Here is a 24,682-nt window from a genome sequence, read left to right as displayed (position 1 = left end):
GAGACTGGCCAGGAGAGTAGGTACATACTGAGGAAAATCAATATACGACGAGAGACTGTCTTACATCAGCACAGCCTTTCACTGCCACCACCACCCTAGTTTTCGAGAACTTTGTGAAGGGTGTAAACAAAAGGATCTTGAATCTACCCTAGAGCCAAGATATCTTCAACACCACTTTTTCCCTACTACAATGAGGCACTGGCATCAGATGGGTTTAAGGACTGCATCTTTTACATGCCTGGCCCTAGCACCCAGAAAAGGAAGCGCTGCAGAAATGTCGTTTGGTTTGCTCCACTCTTATCACTCGTCAAGATTTTCCTTAGATTAATAGACAAACATTTTACACAAACACATAGATACAGGCATTTGTTTAACAGAACAACCTAAGAGTTTCCTTTGTGTACCTAACAATAAGAAACATTTTATCAAGTACCCACAATACAGTGATACCCAGACCTAATATCCGTAATAACAGTAATGTCACATCAAATGGTAATATTATTAGCAGATTAACCAGGCCTCACACCAATACAATTACCACGTCCAGAGATAACAACCAAGCCGGGACCAGCATCACAGAGAGCGTCACTGAAGACCTCGGTACCACCGCCCCAGACAGTGAACGAAACATAGATGCAGATAGAGTGACCGGTACAAATACTGCACCTGGAAATAATGACCTATCCAGAAATGACTTGGAGGAGGTATCTGAAGTTCCCAGTTCCACCACCTTAGATGAGGACCATCATTGATCTTTAACACTGATGGGATGACCAGCCCCGTTCCATATGTTACCAGGAATGCACAAATAGGACCACATCCCATGTTTATAAATATATGGTTCTGTAAGTACTTAATTCAAGAAACGTTTTCTTAACCACCAATCATTCTTCAGAGTCCCAGAGACGGTTTGTCACATCCCTGGTTCGCCATGTGTGGGATCTCTCAGACCAAAGAACCACGTGTGACATCAGGTGGAAATTAATTGATTATCCAGGCCCCTATATTAATGGAAGTGACCATCGCAAGATCTGCATGGCGGAGAGAACCAAAATTCTTAAGGACTATAAGAAGCTTGGCACATCAAACAGTTGTAAAGAAGTGTTTTCTAAATGTATCCACTTCAAGCACTAATTACTAGAAAATTGGATCTCCCCATTTACTCATTAGGCCTCTCCGAGTCTATAAATTTTTTCCCCTCTAATTAAAGAGAAATAACCTGCACTCATTAACGTTTTTTCGTATTCCTCCACACACACACACGGATATACATATATATACATGTAGGTATGTATATATACATACATATGTATAAAAATATGTAGGTTTGTGTGTGTGTATATATATGCATGTAAGTAGGTGGCACATAAAAAGCCCCCACTACACTCACAGAGTGGTTGGCGTTAGGAAGGGCATCCAGCTGTAGAAACTCTGCCAGATCAGACTGGAGCCTGGTGCAGCCTTCTGGCTTCCCAGACCCCAGTCGAACCGTCCAACCCGTGCTAGCGCGGAAAACGGACGTTAAACGATGATGATGATGATAAATATATATATTAGATGAACTGAAGTAGAATTAAGAGGAATTAAACTCATTATTTTGAATTGTTAAAGAGATTCAAAGTCAAACCGGTATCGTCATTGCTGTTCACTGGATTTGAGTGCACACACACACATATATATAGTGTGTGTGTGTGTGTGTTTGTATGTATGTATGTATAACTAAGCCGTCATTCACAAACTAGAATGAACTTGTAACATGTTCTTCACTTTCATTACTTATAGAGTTGTGGACAGAAACAGACAACCTGTCTGTTCTTCAACCTTTGCCCAAGCAAAGGAGAGAGAGAGAGAGAGTGAGTGAGCAAGCGTGAGAGAGGGGAGGGGAGGAAGGGAGCTGCACTAACAGTGAGTTGGAACTCGTTAGAGCAGAGCTCGATTGGATTAACGTGAAAGGATGTAGTTTGTCCAAGGATAGAACACACAACTGATACCAGGAATCAAATCCACAACTTGATGATTGTGAACACAACAACTCCAACCACCAGGCCACACATGCACATCATCATCATCATTATCATCATCATCATTTAACATCCACATGCCATACTGACATGGTCACCAAGTAACTTGCAAAGCAAAGACTCTTCAATTGATTGGTGAGGGAAGTGGCTTTGTGCTAGGAGGTTGAGGGACAGGAACCAGTGTGTTGCTATAAAACGGATACAAGGTTAACCCAATTTGGAAAGGAAAGATGGTGGTGATGAAGTGTCAAGTTGTATCCTCAATTTAAAAGAAAGTGGGTATAAGAGAAGATAGAGAGAGAGGACTGCAAAAGCCTAGGGGAGGGGTTATATAAGTTCATTTAAGAGAGTAGAAGGAAAATGACAGACAGTTAGAAATGGTGGGGGAGGTAAGATGAAATAACGAACAAAACAAAAATAGATTATAATTAATATTCATCATTTATTTGATTTAAAAAAGTTGTTCAAAGAATTTCAAACTCGTCAGCATTGGTTAACTTGTTCGTTGAAAAGTATCATATTCATGTCATTCCCAAAAAGGGTTTTTTCCATGACTATTCATGAAGCAACAACCAAATAAACCAAAACCAAGTCATTTGCTGAAAGATAAAACAAAATAAAGTAAAAAACACTGAATTCATAAGAAATATTTCCCATGATAAACATTCATTAGAAAATGTATTATTAATCATGGGGAAAGAATTAAGATGGCTTCTTATAAAATCTAGAAATGATTTGGTTAAATTCAAAATGCTTCAAATAATAAACAAAGTTAGGTTTATGAAAACGTTTTGCAAGATTCTTGATGTGAAATTGTGTGTTGAAATAGATATTGTTATATTTGGGGGTGGTCATTTTTTAATTTTTTTTTTCCAATTAACCACATGGACTATATACTAGGTCTTCAGTTTTTTTTGTTTTTTTTGTTCTTATTTTAGTGTTCTTTGTCTGAAATCTTTCATCACACATTCTGTGACCTCTTCAACGACTCGACATCCCAAGAATGGACTAAACAAAACAGGAGGAGAAACAAAGATTTCAGGCAAAGGACACTGAAATAATAATAATTAAATCTGAAGTGAAGACCAAGTATATAGTGCGTGTAGTTAATTGGTAAAAAAAAATATGACCATCCTCAAAGATAACAATAATAAACAAAGTGTAAACAAAGAAAGGTAGGTTTTTATCACACTTCACATTAGCATTAAAATTGGTCAAATTCAGCCCAAATATTCTAACTGTTTTATGTTACAACTGGCCCAATTAAGCCTCTCACACCTATTGTAACAATGTCATTTTAAAAATAAACAATCACATCATTGAAATCTTGAATTTATTAGATAATACACAATTAACTCAAAACAATGTGAACAAAGAAGCTATGAGATAATACATGATTACTGTATTTGATGGCCTATAAGACACACCTTTTTTTACCAAAAATGGCTTTAAAAATCTCCCTGCGGTCCAATGCACTCAATGTAGGCTCAAAACTCATGACTGTCATCATCATCACCATCGCTTAACGTTCACTTTCCATGCTAGCATGGGTTGGACGATTTTGACTGAGGGCTGGCAAACCAGATGGCTGCACCAGGCTCCAATCTTGATCTGGCAGTGTTTCTACAGCTGGATGCCCTTCCTAACGCCAACCACTCTGAGAGTGTAGTGGGTGCTTTTTACGTGCCACCGGCACAGGCAGTACTGGCAACAGCCAGTACTGGCAACAGCCATGCTCGAATCGGCCAAAATTATACATCAGAGATCACATAGATGTAGCCTAACCCAACTCTAGGCTACGATATTGTAATAGCCTATTTTTTCAAAAAAAAACATTAGATTATTATCATTTATCATCATCACGATTACTATTGCTAATGTTATAATTATTATATATATTGAAATTAGACTCATGTTCTACTTTCTTTCCCCAATTGTTGTTTGTATGTACCATACATTACTAATGATGGCTTGTTTTTTATTATTTTTTCCCTAACTTTGGAGATAAGAGTTTTTATGGAACATTATTATTTTTCCAATATAATACTGTTTTTTTTTTTGTCCTATGGTATAACTATTGGATTTGTTAGTTCATATGATGCAAATAGCAACTAATGTTTACCATAATTTGGGGGGGAATATACCGTAAAATATAGTATCATTTATTATTATTATTGACAGTAGTAAAAGTGCTTGTAACAGTAAATAATTTACATAAAGATCTGAGTAAAGAACTGCCAATCTCTAATTGCAGAGGGAACCTGTGGAAGAGGTAGACCCAAAAAGACATGAGGCAAGGTGGTGAAGCATGATCTTTGAACTTTGGGCCTCACGGAGGCAATGACTAGTAACCGAGACCTTTGGTGATGTGCTGTGCGTGAGAAGATTGGTCAAGCCAAGTGAAATCGTAGTCGTAGCTGATGCTGGTGTTACGTAACTGGTACTCATACCGGAAGGACATAAAAAGCACCTTTTGAGCGTTGGCTCACATGGAGACAAGTGACTGATGCCGGCGACACGTGGAAAACTCCTTTCGAGTGTTGGGCCTCATGAAGGTAATGAGTGAAACCTTTAGCATTATGTCGTGCTTGAGAAGAGCCACGTAGCCAAGCAAAAGTAAAAGCATTCATTACACTCTCGGAATGGTTGGCGTTAGGAAAGGCATCCAGCCATAGAAACCATGCCAAATCAGACTGGAGTCTGGTGCAGCCTTCCAGCCCTGGTCAAACCATCCAACCCATGGACAACGGACATTTAAATGATGATGATCATCAGTGACAAACAAACAAGAAAGGTATCAGGTGGTCGTAAGATGTGCTAAAAATACCAGCTAAATCTTCCTTAAATCACACACACAAAAAAAAAAAATCACTTGTTTTTATTCATAATTGTATGAATATCTGTGTGTAGAACACAAATTTGCAAATCTTTTCTGAAAATTCCCCAAAATAAATAAGTTGTGAGTGGTTATATGGGGTACTTAACCCAAAATTTGATTTTTAAAACCCACAGCTTGCCTATAATACACCCGATGGAATAGACCCGAAATACTTACCTTTTTATGATTAATTAAAATGAACATAGTGTTTCTCAACCATTTTGTTCTATATGAACCCCCTTTGATCCCTATTTAATTAAAGTGGACCCTCTTAGTCATTCAAGGTTTTGAAAACCTATTATATTTTCATAATCAAATATTAGGAATTGTATTTAAAAGACTGTTACAATATTTTGTGTCTTGTAGCAGTACAAGCAATTTATTGCAGATGAATTTTAACAGCAAAATCATATACGGATCCCCAAAGGGCCAAATGTAATTCGGTTGAGAACCCCTGGTTTAACTTCTTTTTATTTTTTTAAATTACATTCCTGGATAACAATTACACGATTCTCACTGATTTTAAAACACATCAATAAATGTTTAAATAATCACAACTTACACTTCTTTTTCAAAAAAGCAACTCACGCAAGTGCTTTCGTGATACCACTTGCTATTTTGTCATATTTTGCTTCATTGATGTAACCATCTCCATTCTAAAAATAACAAAAAATATAGACTAAATAAGAATAATATACAAAATAATCTACATTATAAACTTTAAACACTGAATTCATTTTAATATTTGTTTCAACTGAAGTTTTTTTTTTTTTTAAATTTAGTGTAGAGTAAATTATTGTTAAAATTCTAAAATAAAAAAAATTTAAAAAACCTGTATTGTCATTGTTTTAGGAGTTTCCTCCCCCACCCCCATGTTGGTATAGGGTGGAATGGACAAGTCTTCTGCACAATATATCTTCAATAACCTCAATTTTAACTAACCTTTATTTCTTCTCTATAGCAACACTAATCAGATCATTTCAGAATTATCTGCAACATTTTTATAAACCAAATGAGTCGTCCAAAAACTTTTTGGTCATTCTTTTTTACTGCTAACAATTCAATGAACAGCTAACACAAATTTTGGTTCCTAACTAATTAATTTGAGTCGTTATTTTTGTGTGGATCTGTATGATTTAAAATGATTGATTTCCAAGCAAATGAAGTTTTTTTTACATAGATTCAAACACTGCCAGAAAGGACCAATTGGATTAGTCCCTTCAAATGAAACGGTAACTATTTTCACTTCAGAATGGAGTACGAGTTACAATGGCTGTAATACACAAACATCATCATCATCATTTAATGTCTGCTTTCCATTCTGGTATGGGTTGGACGGCTTGTTTGAAAACTGGTAAGCTGGGGAGCTGCACCAGTTCCCAATCTGATCTGGCATGGTTTCTACAGCTGGACGCCCTTCCTAATGCCAACCACACGTGCCATTGGCACAGGTGCCAGTTATGCAGCACCAGCATCGTCTACAACTACAATCTCAATACATATATAAAACAGCCAATTTATAACTTTTACTTTTACTTGTTTCAGTCATTTGATTGCAGCCATGCTGGAGCACCGCTTTTAGTTGAACAAATCGACCCCAGGACTTATTCTTTGGAAGCCTAGTACTTATTCTATTGGTTTCTTTTGCCGAACCGCTAAGTTACGGGGATGTAAACACACCACCATTGGTTGTCAAGCGATGTTGGGGGACAAACACAGCAACACGAACATATACAAACACACACACACATATATATATATATATACGACGGGCTTCTTTCAGTTTCCGTCTACCAAATCCACTCACAAGGCTTTGGTCGGCCCGAGGCTATAGTAGAAGACACTTGCCCAAGGTGCCACGCAGTGGGAATGAACCCAGAACCATGTGATTGGTAAGCAAGCTACTTATCACACAGCCACTCAAATTTACAGAATCATCTAAGCTATAAGTACATTGTGAAACATCTCTCATTTCACTTATTGGAGATATTCAACTCTAAGAAGGTATTCTAAGAACCAAAATGTGTTGACTGATTACTGCAATTGATAAGAATGATCAGATCTCAATCAATGATTGATCACTGATAACAATATAACTAGCAGAACGGATTTATCACAAATTTTCAATCAATTTACTGCTCAACAGCATTTTAATATAATCACTTTTTATCTGCTTTATGTATCAGATATGAAAGTGTTGTATTGCACATTTGACATACGATCTAATGGGATAATAATAATGCCTCGCAAATCATTCTTCTCAAGATACTGATAATAACCCTCGACAATACGCAACTTTCAGCTTTACTCTGCTGAAGGCTCTCTGCATATGTCCATTTATAATTGTGGCACAGTCCATTAGGAGCCAACCAATAGGGGTGTTCTACTTCCCCACAACAGAAAGCTAAGGAAAAAAGTCTGAGCTCTTTTGCTACCATATTGCTATTGATTTTCACTGCTTTGCTCTGATTTATTTAGAAAATAAAGTATTGAAATAAATTTGTCATTATTAAGCTATCAGAGTTTGAAATGTAAATTAATGTGTGATTTTGATGGAAGATTTTACTTTAGATCATTTATAAAAAATGTATTTGGGTCAGAGAGTCAGGGGCAGATTCAAACAGATTGGTATGAAAAGGGTTGAAATATACCTTTTTGGAATGAAGAATTGTACCATCTTCTAAACTCACTTCAAGCCAACCAGTTTGACTCCGAGTGGCTTCATAACTCTGAAAAACAATTTGATTCACATTTCAATGTTTGTTTTTATAAAGCTTATTGAAATTGAAATTATTACAAAGCTACAACAACAATGAGAACAATACATAATCAATTAAGGTATGTTGGAAGGTCATCGATGCTTTAACCTTTTAGTGTTCGCATTATTCTGCCACAATTAATCCTTTTTTATCCACATTGCCTTGAACTAATCAGGCATTATCTTGTAGTTATGAGATTTTGATGAGGTAGTTGTTAATTTTTCAAACGATATTGTAGGGTTGGTGTAAGAGACAAGATCTGACCAGTTTGAGCATAAAACAGGCAGAATACTTTTGGCCGGATATGGTTAGTTTAAATGCTAAAGGGTTAATCATAGATGGTCCTCCCAAGTAAAGAATGGCAAACTGATAATAGAAATATATACACTGAAAAGCTTAGGTAATATATAAATTTAATAATGAAGAAAAAAATTTACCTCAACAATATAACTAACAAGAGCACTGAGAGAGCACAAACCTCCTCCAAGGCAACACCAACGTCCCCTCAATGATTAGCCGGAGATGATTTTTGAAATGAGAAAATCTGAAATAAACTCAACTGCTCTCACAAACGAGAATACTAAAAATGAACACGACCGTTCTCAAAAATTAAGTAAAAAGACAGGAAAAATAGTCCAGAATCCTTGTCCGGTACCTGATCAATTCCAAATGTAGTCATGGAATGTGAAGGTGGCCATGCGGGCAGTGTTTGTAATGCTGTGTGTCATCTGCAGTGGGAACAGGGCCGTTTTTTAGTTTGTCCACTGATATAGTGTCTTTACGACCATTAAGGTCTATAGTGAAACATTTATCCACGCATGAAAGAAAACGGAAAGGACCTGCATATGGTGCTGTTAATGGAGGTTTAACATCATTGCGTACAAAAACGTGAATCCAAGAAGTAAAGCTTCCTTCAAGGCAGAGCTAGTAAGGCAATTGTCAAGTAGGTAAGAGGTTTTAAACAGAAATGATGTATTCAAAATCGGTAAAACTAAAAATTGTCGAGGATAAATTAAGTATATATTATTGTTACTGAATATGTTAGTGTTATTTAATTTCCAAACAGTTTTGCTGCCGTTTGTTTATGTAGTTTGATTTCTTTATCCATCAGTTTCTACTAAGATAGAGGCGGGAGTGCAATTAATAATAGAGAAACAGCAACACTGCCACAACTTATGTGAATGGTTTCAACGGAGATAATCAGAGAAAGACTTGAAAGTGAAAGTAAGATCATAATACTTCATGGAAAGTAAATATAACAAATGATCCAGAATCCTTGTCCAGTACTGGATTGATCTCAAAATCTAATCAGTTCATGCCAGTCATGAGGCCAAATATCCCTGAAAGTTTCATCCAAATCCATCCAGTGGTTCTTGAGATATCTTGTCCACAAATAAACAAACGACTGAAAACAATACTCCTGCCATCACTAAGGTGGAAGTAATAAAGGAAATATATACATGGATATCCATGCTAGCATGGAAGGCAGATGATAAACAATGATGATGATATATATATTCAGAAAGGAGCATTCAATGCATTAGTTATGTCTTTCTGTCCATTTGTTTATTACTATATGTGGCTGACTTCTGAAAATATTTTTCGCATAATGCAATGCACTCCTTATTTTTTACCTACACTTATATATGTATACACACACACACACACACATGCATACAGGGTGCAATGGGTAAATTGTTGCCATTTTATATTTTTAGTTTCACACATGCACGTTGTTTTTAATTTTGTTGACTACACAGTATGGTAGGGTCAGGTGGGCACCATTTGTGAGCAAAACAGCACCATGACGTAATTTTAACAGTATGGTAGGGTCAGGTGGGCACCATTTGTGAACAAAACAGCACCATGACGTAATTCACTCCACCAGAAATTTGGAAACGACAAGCTGTACTGCTTGGTATTCATGCCAGAAGCTCTAAGATGAACATGTGTTTGTGTGTCAATCTGAGGACATGTACCGAGAGTGATAGAAAAAAATCAAACATCCAGTCAACATAGTGGTATTTGGAGTGATCACTAGTGATGGCAATGCTATGCCTCCTTTCATCTTCCCACATGGCTTCAGACTCGACATGGAGGTCTACATCAAGTGCCTGGAGGAGGAAGTGCTGCCCTGGGTCAAGAGTGGGTAACAGGACTGCACCATACCACACAAACAGAACCCAGTCATGGCTGTCAGACAATTTCTGTGACAACATCACCCTGGCCACCTAACTCCCCAGATTGCAACCTCTTTGATTATTATGTGTGGGGTGCAGTTGATCAAGAGTAACAAAACTCCTTGTAACCCCAAAGATGAACTGAAGGCAAGAATTATGGCAGCATTCACCAACTTAAACAAGGAGACCATCCAGAAGAGTTGCTGGAAATTCTGAAGCCGTCTGGAGGCCATGGTTGAAGCCAGTGGCGATTTTATTAAACAAATTTGCTCTTTAGTATTTCAAGATATTTTTATGCTAAAATGAGATGTGTTATTTTCATTTTTGCATAATTTAGACAACAGTTTATTTCACTGCAACCTATATATATATATTCTTTTATTTTTTTACTTGTTTCAGTCATTTGACTGTGGCCATGTTGGAGCACCACCTCAAAGGGTTTTAGTCAAAGAAATTGATTCGAGGACTTATTCTTTATAAGTGTAGTACACATGTTATCAGTCACTTTTGCTGAACTGCTAGATTACGAGGACATAATCACACCAGCATTGATTGTCAAGTGATGGGGAGGAGGGGACAAACAGACACAATGACACACATACACATTTATATATGATAGGCTTCTTTCAAATCCTGTCTACCAAATCCACTCACAAGGCTTTGGTCGACCCGAGGATATAGTAGAAGACACTTGCCAAAGGTGCCACATGGTGGGACTGAACCCAGAACCATATGGTTGGGAAGTGAGCTTCTTACCACACAGCCATGCCTGCCCCTATATGTACATACTACTCTGCTCCTGTAACCTATCCGAATGTCCTCTCTCTCTCTCTCTCTCTCCTTCTCTTGAACCATGCTGTTACTATCCCTGTGATCTCCCCAACTTGTAAACCTCTCCTTTCAATCCTTACAGACGTTGCCTGCCTCCTTCTGCCACTCCCCATATCTCTTTCCCCCAACACACTCCAGAAACCCAACCATTCCACCAAGCACTACTACACCTGCTACCCGAGGAGCAACCTGGAAACCTCATCACCACTGTCTATTTCCATGGTGCCACCTCTAATTCATTCTCACTCTCTTACCCCTACATGTGAGTAGACATGGAGATCCTCAACTGCATGAACTTGCTCTACTCCGACCTCTTCTCTTCCATTCCTTACCCTGCCCACCTAGCACACAGAGGCAACATCTTCCTTCCATTGGGATTGATGTTTTGTGAACTACATAGTGACCTCATTAGCGCCAGGGGTATGCGAAAGGCATTCAGTACACTCCATAAAGTGGTTGGCATTGGGAAGAATATCCAGCTATAGAAACCATGACAAAGCAGACATTGGAGCATGATGCTGTTCTTTGACTCACTGAAACCTTGTCAAACCACCTAGCCCATGTAGACATGGAACAAACATGAATGCTAAATAATGATGATGATGATGTGTGTGTATATATATATATATATATACACACACACTCACACGTATATACATATATGTATATATACAGGTATATATAAACACATATATACATATACGCACACACATATGTACATATATTTACATATAGATAATATACACATATACATACACACACATACACATATATACATCTATACACATCTATATACACATATACATATTCATGTACATATGTATGTATATGTATGTGTGTGTCTGAATATGTGTGTGTGTATGTGTATATATATATATATATATATATATATATATATATATATATATATATATATGTATGCATGCGTGTATATATATATATGTATGTGTGTGTGTGTATGGAGTGGCTGTGTGGTAAGTAGCTTGTCTACCAACCGCATGGGTCCGGGTTCAGTCCCACTGCGTGGCATCTTGGGCAAGTGTCTTCTGCTATAGCCCTGGGCCGACCAATGCCTTGTGAGTGGATTTGGTAGACGGAAACTGAAAGAAGCCTATCGTATATATGTATATGTATATATATGTATGCGTGTGTGTGTTTGTGTGTCTGTGTTTGTCCCCCTAGCATTGCTTGACAACCGATGCTGGTGTGTTTACGTCCCCGTCACTTAGCGGTTCGGCAAAACAGACTGATAGAATAAGTACTGGGCTTACAAAGAAGTCCCAGGGTCGATTTGCTTGACTAAAGGCGGTGCTCCAGCATGGCCGCAGTCAAATGACTGAAACAAGTAAAAGAGTAAAGAGTAATATATAAATGGCAATTTGTCTGTCTTTCTGTCTCTCTGTTACTAACTTAATGCCTAAACCACCGAACAAACATTCACAAAACTTTTCATACATGTTATACTAAGATCCAGTTCAATAACAGGCTAATTGAATTTCAATAAAAATCTATAATGTTCCCTCCCAGGGGCATTGGGTGAATTATATAATAAAATGAGAAGATTACAAAAAACTTAAGTCATAGAGAAGGTGACATATCAGTGAAGTGGGTGGGGTCTGTAGCACATGTTTACAAATCCGTTACAGTAAGCTACAACATGCAACAACACCGGCAACAATATGTGGACTATTTGTCAATGTATTTGTATTCAGAGTGCCAAGAGTAGAATGAAAGGAGGAAAAGTTGCTGCTGGCCCTGACGAATTTATCTCTAAAGTTATCAAGAGGTGCAATCTGGATGAAATAATACTGAATTTTGCCAACAAGATCTTGCAGGACCAAAATATGTCCAGATCAGTGGTCCAAGATTGACTTGATACCAATCCCAAAGTCAGGAAACCTCAACAATGAAACTAACTACAGAGGAATTGCATTGTCCAATATCTCATTCAAAGAGATCAACCAAATGACTTTCAACAGGATTAAACTGGTGCTTGATAGCCATCTGGGACCAAATCAAAATGGATTTAGACCAAGGAGATCCACAACATCTTTCTTAGCCCTGAGTCATATCACAGCAGTTAAATCAAGGTTGCCATTATAACCTTCATGAACTTCAGTAACGGATTCAACAGCACCCATTATTACAAAATACTGAAGTTCCTTCGAGTATATGGCATTCCAGAAGAACTAGTTCTTGCTATTGCAAAGACCTATGAGACGACCAGAACTTGTATGTTGTCATCTGATGGAGAAAAGGAATTCTTTTGAAATAGCTGTCCCATATACGTTGGAATTTCCCCAATTTTGTCAGGATTATTGCAAAACAATGAAGGGAAGCTTTCTTAAAACAGGTTTTAAAAATCCAGGTCTTTTAATTGTTCGTCTCTGTCCTCTTCCTTCCCCTCACACATATCATGCTTTTGGAACAACAACCACCACTAAAATTATATATATTTCTTTTTCGTAATTTTCTGTCCTTTTTTTTTTGTATTCTACATTGTGAAACATTTGTAACTTGAATTAAAAAGGAAAAAAAAATCTTACATCCTTCTCCCCTCCATTGTACTTTTCACAGAACATAAAAACAAAATGCACAGACAAGGGCAGGTAATTATCTCGAAACTTGAGCAGTGGTTGTTTCCCTTGATAACCATATTTTGCTGTTCTGTTATGGAGATTTAGTTCCATGTATTTGTGCACCCACAAATGACGAGTAACAAATGTTTATGAATGCTCCATGCAAATCTATAATATATATATCTCGCCTGGCCCTCGTGCCGGTGGCACATAAAAAGCACCATCCGTTCGTGGCCGTTTGCCAGCTCTGTCTGGCACCTGTGAGGGTGGCACGTAAAAAGCACCCACTACACTCACGGAGTGGTTGGCATTAGGAAGGGCATCCAGCCGTAGAAACACTGCCAGATCTGACTGGGCCTGATGAAGCCTTCTGGCTTCACAGACCCCAGTTGAACCGTCCAACCCATGCTAGCATGGAGAACGGACGCTAAATGATGATGATGATGATGAATATATATAATAATGCCATATATATATATGTGCATTATATTCACTCCGTATTTATATGGACGTGTGCTTACAACATTCATATGTGTAAAAATGTACTTAATATATCTGTAGAAATTATGTGTGTAGAAATGTATATATTTTACTTGTATGTACAAATACACATATGTGTATATCTTAAATAGTTTACACACACACACACATTATAATATCAAGAGCTATTACTGTGCATAAAAGCCACATGCTTTAATGGGACTGATATTATAATACCCTTGGTATCATAATGTATTTCATATATAAAGGAAAAAAAATTAGATACCTTGTATTAATTTTTTTTTCCTTAATTGGTTTACACACTAGCTACTTGATAAAATCTTATATATATTGTATCCTTATATTTTATATATTTAGGTAGGGGGTGCTCCGAAAGGGGTCTCATGGAGTAGCATCCCTGCCTGCCTGAGCTAGTTTGCCACCATATTTCTTAAAAATCCTGATAGATGCCTTGGTCTCAGGACCACTCATGTCTAGAAACTGAGGTTGGAGGTAAGCAAGGGCATGCACCCCATAGAAAAATCCAGCTCCAAAAAAGCCTCATAATAGCAAAGGAGAATGGACACCAGCCAGCCCAAAGGTTGGAGTGGGCTGCACCTGCCTACCTCAGTTGCTATGGTATCAAGGTAGATCTGCACACCACCCCCACCCCCGTTAACAAGGACAAAAACCGAATTTAAAACACACACCCTCTTTCGCTCTGCCTCACTCTGTCTCTCTTCTAATTACCACTTGGTTCACCAAGACTTCCTCCACCCTATATAAACTAGTGCACGCACTCGGATTCCCCTACATGAGCTTTTAATACCTCTGCCAAAACGATACAAATCTCAGAAGATGCTCAGATAAGAAGCTTCATTTTTTTCAATCTTGTTCGTCTACTCTTCTATTTCTGCACAGATCATAAACCCCTTATTAGTTCTTTTCATTATTCTGTCGATTTCATTACCATGTCAATGTGTAAATATAGTTTCAATAGTTTCATCTTCTTCGATCTGTAGAAAAGGTGTAGGTAGAAACTCTATAAGATGTACCCAGTGTAAGCTATGGACACATAACAGGTGCAGCAATATCAAAGGAAGGCTAACTGGGAAGATAGTTTTTGTATGTGGCAGATGCTCAGGAACAATAAACACTGAAAATGTGCAGAGAACAACTTCTTTCACATTCCATGGAAAAAAACTACAAGTAGTTGATAGCTTCCGTTACCTAGGTGACCAAGTCAGTAGCAGGGGAGAGTGCTCTGAAAGTGTAGCTGCTAGAATAAGAATAGCCTGGGCAAAGTTCAGAGAGCTCTTACCTCTGCTGGTGACAAAGGGCCTCTCGCTCAGAGTAAAATATAGACTGTATGACATGTGTACAAACAGCCATGCTACATGACAGTGAAACATGGGCCGTGACTACTGAGATGTGTGCAAGAGAGACGATTGTGCTGGTATGGTCATGTGGCGAGAATGGATGAGGATAGCTATGTGAAAAAGTGCTACACTCTAGCGGTTGAGGGAAACTGTGGAAGAGATAGAATTAGTTTTTCACATTCAATTTGCTTTTTAATTTAGGTCTACATGCAATTCCGAGAAAGATATCAAGTGGTTGTGGGATGTGCTAGAAACAAGTTAAATTTCCCTTAAATCACACATCTTTTCATTTGAAAATATTTTCAAATTTTTTTTTTAACCAAAAAATTTTTCCCATCGTTTTTGAACCCATAGTGCAAACAAAATTGGCCAAAATCATTCCAGAGATGAAGATTATCACCTCAGTTTCTAAGATATGACATTTAAAAAATATGGCTAATTATTCATTTAAGTTAATGAGGCAAGATTTTGAACATTTTGCTGACCGTTCAAATTGTCATATTTCCTTTTATGTTCACCTGAATTTCATAAATCAGGCATCAGAATGTTTCTTTTGGATGCAATCCAAGAAAGAGTACAGTAGGAATTACATTTTAAAATTTTCAAAAATTAATAGTGATACCTACTACAATTGCTTCTGGTAATTAGTATCAGCTGGTAATTGCTGAGTGTTTTGCTTCATATACTATACACATTCTTGCATTAATATGATCCAATAATATCTGTGTACTTGCACACTTTCAGGTGAATAGGTTCACAATCACTGCTATATATATATATATATGTAGGGACCTCGCTTTGCCCTGCTGGAGATTTGAAACCAAATCCATTCGCTTGTTGCTTGTCAAAACGAGCAGGAAATCCTTTCCACATCAGATGACTGATGAGAAAACACTTGACCCCTAGGACCTGTACTGGTCAAGGAAAGTCAGTCCTTTGTTTAAGATTTGACCTACATTACTGACCATAGTCTATATAACAGAGAACATTTCCTATCTCTTTCTCTTTTGTGTCAGTCAGGCCAAGGAGAAAGGTCAGCACTTTCCTTTCGGCCACAAGAAAGCCAATGCCACTGTAGCATACGCTTGAAGCAAATTTCTTTCTCTCTGTTATATATACATAAATACAGACGTAGTAGATGACAGCTAGCCTTCGGCCACCCTTTTGGACCCTGTTGTGTCCACTACTCTGATTGGTTGGTATTGGCGCAATTTGTCTCTTGCTCTATTGCGCGCCAATATGCAACCCAACCAATCGCAGCCTTCTGATAAGGTCACGTGAGACAGTCTCTTCTAAACCTTCAGTGAGCCGACTGCACCCTATAAAACTCTAGCTTCACATCGAGTTGAGGTCTTTCGGTTCCAGACCTTTTGAGGTCTAGTCACTGACCACACAGGACACAGCCAGTTCCAGCGACAACACAACAGCAGTCACATGGAGACTCATCAACTTTGTCCAGCAGCATTCAGGACCTCCATCTCTGTCGCCACCATTCGTCCTAACATCAACATCATCTCTCTACGTACACAGCAACAAGCAATGTACTCGCACAGGTTCCAACACTGCACTGTTTGTGAATTACTTCACCATGGTTAGCAGCAAATACAACCTGTGAGAACTCCTGTACCAAGGAACCCAGGCAGCAGCATTATAGCCACAACTTTGTACAATACGTACCGCTCTGACTCTGCATTATCGCCACAACTTCTTGATACAGCATTTCAACTATCGTGTCCCTTGACTACGAACTGGTATTTGTCATCCTTGTGTCTGAACATTCTTCTAACGTCATATTACAGACTCTTTCAATGCTCTGTATTTATCGCACACGCATACATCTGTGTTTGTACACACACACATTTTGTTCTCTTGACGGCCTGTCTATTATTATGCATATATGACGTACACACACGTTTACCTATCAATAAAATCTTCTCTTAAACATTCCACCCGGTTGTGTCTCTCTTTTCCTTCTGGCACACATACGCATTTATTCTTTTCATATATATTGTATCAGCCATGTGATGTACAAAGGAGCAATTCTCGTCACCTCACTTTGCACGGTCGTTTACACCACCTTTATCCTTTCTGGTCAGCACTGTACATTCCTTACTCTTTCACTCTCTACTGACAGACAATCTTTTTCTACACTATTAGCTACTAACCAGCAAGCCAACTTTTCTATCACTATCACTACAATTACTACTGTCTTTTTAGCTACGTGTTGGGCAAACAAACAAATATATGCAAATAATATTTCTTCGTTCTTGACGTTGATTCTTCGATGTTCACCAACTACTCCATGAGAACTTTTAAGCATTACATCTATACACTATATTTGGTAGTGGGCCACATCACTTTTAGCCTGCTTCATATATGTTACACACATCAGTGCAAGCTTTGCAGCACCGATGTGTGCATGTGTGTGTGTATATATATGTACATATTACATTAAGGGTTGTTACTATAATTAAAGCCACACGCTGGAAAGGGACACTAAAGTCAAACTACTTTATCAAAATATACACGTGCTGTGTATATTTTGATAGTGGAGTTTGAGTTTAGCATCCCTTTAATAACGTATCTTATAAAAAAAATTATACACTTAGTATTAATCTTTTTACCTTAATTGGTTTTACATGCTGGCTACTTGATAAAATCTTATATAGATTTTATCCTTATATTTAACTGATATATATATTATCATTTAACGTCCGTCTTCCATGCTGGCATGTGTTGAATGGTTTGATGGAGGACTGGCAAGCCAGGAGGTTGCACCAGGCTCCAATCTGGTGTGGCAAGGTTTCTATAACTGGATACCCTTCCTAACACCAAGCCCTCTGAGAGTGTAGTGGGTGCTTTTTATATGCCACCAGCACGGGGGCAAGTCAGGCAGCACTGGCATCAACCATGCTCAAATGGTGCTTTTTACACGCCACCAGCACAGGTACCAGTCAGAGAGCACTGGCATTGGCCACTACACTTGAATTAACAGGTCTTCTCAAGCACAGCATATTGCCTGACAATTGAAAGGTACTTTTAAATGGACCGTTTATGTGACACTAGCATCAGCTACAGTCTCACTTGACTTGCTGGGTCTTTTCAATCACAGCATATCTCCAAATGTCTCAATCGCTTGTCATTGCCTTTATGAGACCCAACATTCAATGGTCATGCTTCACCACCTCATCTCATGTCTTCTTGGCTCTACCTCTTCCACAGATTCCTTCCACTGTTACTGTGTGACACCTTTTCACACAGTTATCCTCATCCATTCGCAACACATGACCATACCAGTGCAGTCGTCACTCTTGCACACCACATCTGATGCTTCTTGTGTCCAACTTTTCTCTCAGGGTGCTTATACTCTGTCGTGTAAAGTCCACAGATTTCTTGCTTCTCAACTATATGGTCTTTGGTTGTGTCCTACTGGATCATGCCTTGAACAAGAGTCTTCTTCTACAGCCATGGCCCAACTAAAGCCTTGTGGATGGATTTGGTGGATGAAAACTGAAAGAAGCCTGCTGTGTATGTGTGTGCATTTGTGTCTGCTCTTCCCAATACGTGACAACTGGTGCTGGTTTGTTGACTTAGAGATTCAGCAAAATGATACCAATAGGACAAGACTTTAAAAATAAGTACAAGGTGGGGAACGTTTCAACCAAACCTCACACAATAGTGCTCCAGCATGGCCACACTCTGATGCCTGAAACAAGTAAAAGCTAGAAAAAAACTAAAGATTAAAACATTTCAAATTATGAAACACGAATGAAAATTTTTTTTAAAATATGTTTAAATACTCACAAACTCAAGTTGACCAGGAAAATCACTTTCCAGCTGATCTTTTAGAGTTTTATACTGTTTGGTTGGAAAAAGAAAAAGAGAAAAAAAAAAAAAATTAATAATTATGACACTTAATTATTAGATAATTAAACTTATTTACCTAAAAACTTAATAATGGAAAATAAGTATACATACTAGTGCTGTCAAATCAGACATATCTAAATTGGGTCAAGCTCACACACTTTTAAAGCAGAAAATTGGTTAAGTGACAAGTGAAACAAAATCATTTTAAAGATAAGGACAGAGTCCGCTTTCTATTTATATGTTTTCATTTATTGGAATCACATCAAACATTTTGCTAAATTTCTTACCTATATACAGTTACCTATTTTGTGTGTTTTTACTATTTTCAGCACAAAAACCCATCAAATTACATAGATTTAGTCATCTTTTTTATAATCTATTACAAAAGATTTTGCTTTTCCATTAAAGTGAAATAATCTTCTGTCCAATGTTCTATCAGGAAATTTTGTGAAAAGGAAAATTATATTTCAAAAAACTTTTAAAGAAATTTGCTTTTAAAGTTCAAAGAGTTAACAAAATCAAAAATTTGAAATATAAACACAAGACTTCCCCACTAAATTGTAGAAGAACCTGCAGCACACCTCATTGACCCACTCTGATTGATAATTATAATGCGAGAAGGAAAGGAATTGAATGAAAATGATTCAATGCCGGATCAATTAGATCTAAAGCTAAATATTGGTTATAATTTGTAGAGAGAAATTTTTACTATGAAACTTAGACTAATACGATAAATTTTGTTATCATTATAAACCAAAAAATAAACTGATAAAGAAAATTGGATCCATGGATTCTTAGAAATCCTGTAAAACAACCTCTATATAAAAAGAAATTGATTGGGAAATATTTGAAAATATTGTGGGGTAAAAATAAATGTAATTATGTCAATTTAATTTTAATTTAATTAGAACTGAAATTTTCCACAAATCTTTTTTGATATTTACACCTATTTATGTGATTTTCAGTAACTTTCATTTTTATTGCTATTGAAGTCTTTTGCTTTTTGAAATATCAAATTGGGTCAAGCTCACACACTTTTAAATTAGAAAATTGGATAAGAAGAGTAAATAAATGTGGAACGTTAATAAAACAATATTTTTTTTTTAAATTAGGAAAAATGTAATTTTAAAAATATATGGATTGTAATAATTAGTCCAGTATCCAGTTTTTATATATATTTACACATATTTTAATTCATTGGCATTACATCATTTATTTTGCTAAATTCCTCATTTGCAAAATACAGATTTTTTTTTTATGAACACTTATCTCATATACATGCATATATGTTATATATAGATATGTATCATCATCATTCCCCTAGGACAAAACCCCCTCTGACTATCCCCCTCCTCCGACAAAACTCGTGTGACGTTTTTACCTGGGTTCGGTTTCAACAGCCCTTCTTAATGCCAAAAAGTATTCAAGTGTTATGGGTGTTTTTTAGGTGTCAGTCACATGACACTGGCATCAACCACAACTATGATTTCATTTGGCTTGATGGGTCTTCTTCTCAAGTGCAGCATATCTGCCAAAGGTCTCGGTCATTTGTTATTGCCTCCATGAGGCCCAACATTAAAAAATCATGCTTCACAACCTTGTCTCATGTCTTCTTGAGTCTACCTCTTCCACAAGTTCCCTCTACAATTAGAGATTGGCACTTCTTTACACAGCTGTCTTTATCCATACACATCACATGCCCATACCAGTGCAATCATTCACCTCTTGTGGGCACCACATCTGATGTCTCTTATGCCCAACTTTTCTTTCAAGACACTTACACTCTGTCGTACATGCACAATGATATTGCACATCCAGTGAAGCATGCTAGCTTCATTTCTTTCAAGCCTTCACATGTCCTTGGCAGTCACAAGCCATGTTTCACTTTCATGTAGCATGGCTGTTCACACACAGGTATCATACAATCTACCTTTCACTCTGAAGGAGAGGCCCTTTCTTACCAACAAAGGTAGAAGCTCCCTGAACTAAGCCCAGCTAATTCTTATTCTAGCAGCTAAACTCTCAGAGTATCCATCTCCACTAATGACTTGGTCACTTAGATAATGAAAGTTATCAACTACCTCTAGGTATATCCCCTGGCATTTGATGGAGTCTATTTTCTGTATACTCATGCACAAAAGCATAACTTTATAAACATGCATGAATATATGTATGTGTGTGTGTGTCGGTTAGACCTCACAGAGGAATGCCAAGTGACCAAGACCTTTGGTGATATGCCATACTCGAGAAGACCCGTCAAGCCAAGTGAGACCATAGCCATGGCCGATACCAGTATCCTGTAACAGGCACATAGAAAGTACCCTTTAAGCATTGGTTGATATGCAGTGCTTGAGAAGACCTATCAAGCCAAGTGAAATTGTTGTAGCCAATGTTAGTGCCATCTGACTTGGAACCCATGCCGGTGGCACATAAAAGCACCATTCAGGCGTTGGGCCTTAAGGAAGCAGCGACAAGTGACCAAGACCTTTGGCGATATACCATGCTTGTGTAAACCAGTCAAGCCAAGTGAGATCATAGCCATGGCCAATACCGGTGGCACCTGTGCTGGTAAGGTGGTGAGAGCTGGCAGAATCGTTAGCACACCGAACGAAATGCTTAGCAGTATTTTGTCTGTCTTTATGTTCTGAATTCAAATTCCGAGGTCAACTTTGCCTTTCATCCTTTCAGGGTCAATAAATTAAGTACCAGTTGCATACTGGGGTTGATCTAATCAACTGGGCACCCTACCTCCCCAAAATTTCGAGCCTTGTGCCTAAAGTAGAAATAAATGGCACCTGTGCTGGTGGCATGTGGAAAGCACCCACTACTCTTGGAGTGGTTGACATTAAGAAGGGCATCAAGCCATAGAAACCTCACCAAATCAGATTGGAACCTGGTGCAACTCCCTGGCTTACCAGTTTTCAGTCAAACCATCCAACCCATGTCAGCATGGAAAGCAGACATTAAATGATGATGATGATATATATATATATATATATATATATATACACACACACACATTCATCATTGGTTTAATACACACTTTTCCATGCTCACATGGATCAGATGAAATTCCATTGAAGCAGATTTTCTAGTTGGATGCCCTTCCTGTCACCAACCCTCACCTGTTTACAGGTGAGGTAATATTTACCCAGGACTGGACATCATGCAATGTCAAGGCAAGGAGACAGTCACCCACACAAAAATTTCACCACAAGTTTCTTTCAGTTTCTATCTCCCAAATCCACTCACAAGGCTTTGGTCAGTCTGGAATTATAGTAGAAGACACTTGGAATTTCTTTAATTCAACTAGAGTTTCAGCTATAAGAACAAGGTCATCAGTATAGAGGAGTTCCTACGGGCAGCCAGCCATAAATTCCACTGTTACGGCTGGGAGGACTGTGAAAAAATAAGAGGAAACTGTTAACTGAACCCTGGTGAACTCCTCCCTGAACACTAAATTCATCGCTGTACTCATTTTTAACTCTCACTTTACTGACAGCATCTCTGTACATAGCCTGAATGGCTCTCACTAGCCATTCATCTACACCTAACTGTCGTAACAAGTAGATGGGGTGGGGGGGTCACCCTATCAAAGACTTTCTCCAGGTCAACAAATACCAAATACAATAATTTACTCATAACTAAGTTCTGCAGCTGTCTTGGAAGACAGCATTAGTACTTCTCCTTAACATGAAACCAAACTGCACCTCATTGAAGTTCACTCTGTTTTAATTACGTGGGTTATGACTCAATGACTTGTCACAACCTGGCCCAATAATTTGATACCATGCAGTCACTTCTCTCTAAGGTATCTCTTTTACTCTTGTAACAAATGACTATGATGCTACTACACAAGTTATTGAGTATTCTACCTTCCTGCACAATCTAATTTACTATACAGGTGTTCATTTACTCTGACCACCAAGTAAATGCTACTGTGGAGGGAACCTGTGATCCACTTTCTGAAGATGGGCCCAAAACCAGCCACCTCAGGAACAGCTGCCAAGTATTGATGGTTGAACCCATCAAACACAAGTGATCTAAATTGATCAGACCCCCCACCCATAACAGGTTCTTTACCTACCATTTCTATGAAGCTTCACATGAGGTAGAGACTGTCCATTTGATGTGGTGCATGCCTATGCCTCACCTACCAAAGAACCAATGACAAGCACCAACCTCTTTGCTAACACCTTGGCCAAAGTCTTCAACTCGGCATTTAGCAGAATTATGGAGCTGAAGTTGTTAAAACTGTCTCCCTTCTTTGGGTCCTTTCTCACCTACACTACTCCAACTGTTTACCCAGAACAGGGGTTTATCCCATTCTATTAGTTCAGTGGCCACTTGGCAGATATCAACTGGCAGTAGATATCTGCCTAGAGGATCCTGAACAAGTTTGGCATATGACAACAAGCTCATTGGGCAGACTATACAGCTTCAACAACGCCATCGTATGACCTGTTATCATTTCCCATTTTCGTCAACTGTTATTAGCTTTTCACGAAACCCTTCGTCCCGAGCTGATAGCCACAGCAGGCCATTGAGGTAGTTGGTAAAGTCCAGCCCTATCTCCAGTCAACCATCTGCTCCAAACAGCTGAACAGAGTGGTGCCACTAAAAACTTGTACATATCATGGAATTAAGCAGCATGTGCCCCTTTTGATCTATCAAAAACTGAACTGTGGGTTTGTTGCGACACTGCTCCCAGGCCCATCAAAAGGCTTTTGTTCCTTCATGCCTTAGAGAATGCACCCAAGATCTGACAATGCAACTTTCATGTTTAACACTGAAGAATCAGTCAAGGGCCACTCTTGATGCTATCATGTCTGTTGCAATGCCTTTTCTAAGTGCCTCTTCTAGGTTTACCAAACCCATACACAGACCATGTGTACATATCATCATCTTTATTTAACATATTGGGTACAAGAGGCATCAGATGTAGAATGCAAAGAAGATTACGCAGGTGTGGTCATGTGATGTGAGGACAAATGCACAAAGATGGGGAGGGAACCTGTGTAAGAGGAGCCAAGAAGATGTGGGACAAAGTGGTGAGAAATGATCTTTAGATGTTGAATCTTACAGAGAAGACAACAAAGGATCCAGGTAACAGGTGAGAAAACCTACCCAGCTAATTAAAGGTACATCCTTTATGTATATAAATATATCAGACTTGTCCTTTCTCTCCCCAACCCATGCCTTTTCTTCTTCCTCACAACGATTAATGTCCAAAACAATAAAACCCTTTCCTTTTAAGCATTAAGCTAATACAGTATTTGTTAAGCCTTATCCATTCTGGGGGGTTTTTTTTCTAATATTGTTCAATGCAATTACAGCATGTTTACTTCCCAACAGCACAGTCCCACATTCAGTCCATCTGTATGGCACCTTGCACAAGTGTATTCTATACTACAGCTCCAGGCCAACCAAAGCCTTGTGAGAGGATTTGAGAGACAGAAACTAAAAGGAGACCATCGTGTGTGTGTGCGTGTACATGTATATATTTGTGTGTGTTCCTGTCTCTTTGTCTTGACATTGCATAACAATTGTAAAGGAATGTCACTGTCATACAACAAGTGTTGTTCATTTCCAAAATTCTGTGAGAACACATCTGGCAATGAGGAAATATGAGACTTTGTTTGGAAACAGTTGAGGGTTGGTGATAGGAAGAGCATCATCTGGACATAAACCTGCCTCTAATAAACTCT

General features: G+C 38.1%; 2 long non-coding RNA genes across 2 annotated transcripts in view; both read right to left on the bottom strand.

Annotated features, from left to right (window-relative positions):
• Positions 1 to 2,441: 2,441 nt before the first annotated feature.
• The window catches only part of LOC115222633, a 41,387-nt gene continuing 19,146 nt past the window's right edge, over positions 2,442 to 24,682 (bottom strand). Inside the window, exons 3-6 of the long non-coding RNA XR_003882738.2 lie at positions 18,912 to 18,965; positions 7,551 to 7,628; positions 5,462 to 5,555; positions 2,442 to 2,620 (exon numbers count right to left, since the gene is read on the bottom strand). This is a non-coding gene — a long non-coding RNA (uncharacterized LOC115222633). The remainder of the gene's footprint in view (positions 2,621 to 5,461; positions 5,556 to 7,550; positions 7,629 to 18,911; positions 18,966 to 24,682) is intronic.
• Positions 16,376 to 16,776, bottom strand: LOC118767269. The gene is made up of 2 exons (XR_005003173.1): positions 16,598 to 16,776; positions 16,376 to 16,556 (listed from the first exon to the last, which is right to left on the bottom strand). It is a non-coding gene; the product is annotated as an uncharacterized LOC118767269 (long non-coding RNA).

Source organism: Octopus sinensis, linkage group LG20, assembly GCF_006345805.1.
Source record: "Octopus sinensis linkage group LG20, ASM634580v1, whole genome shotgun sequence".
Taxonomy (NCBI): Eukaryota; Metazoa; Mollusca; class Cephalopoda; order Octopoda; family Octopodidae; genus Octopus; species Octopus sinensis.
Note: the sequence above shows the minus strand (reverse complement) of the source record. Positions and strands in the feature narration are given on the sequence as shown.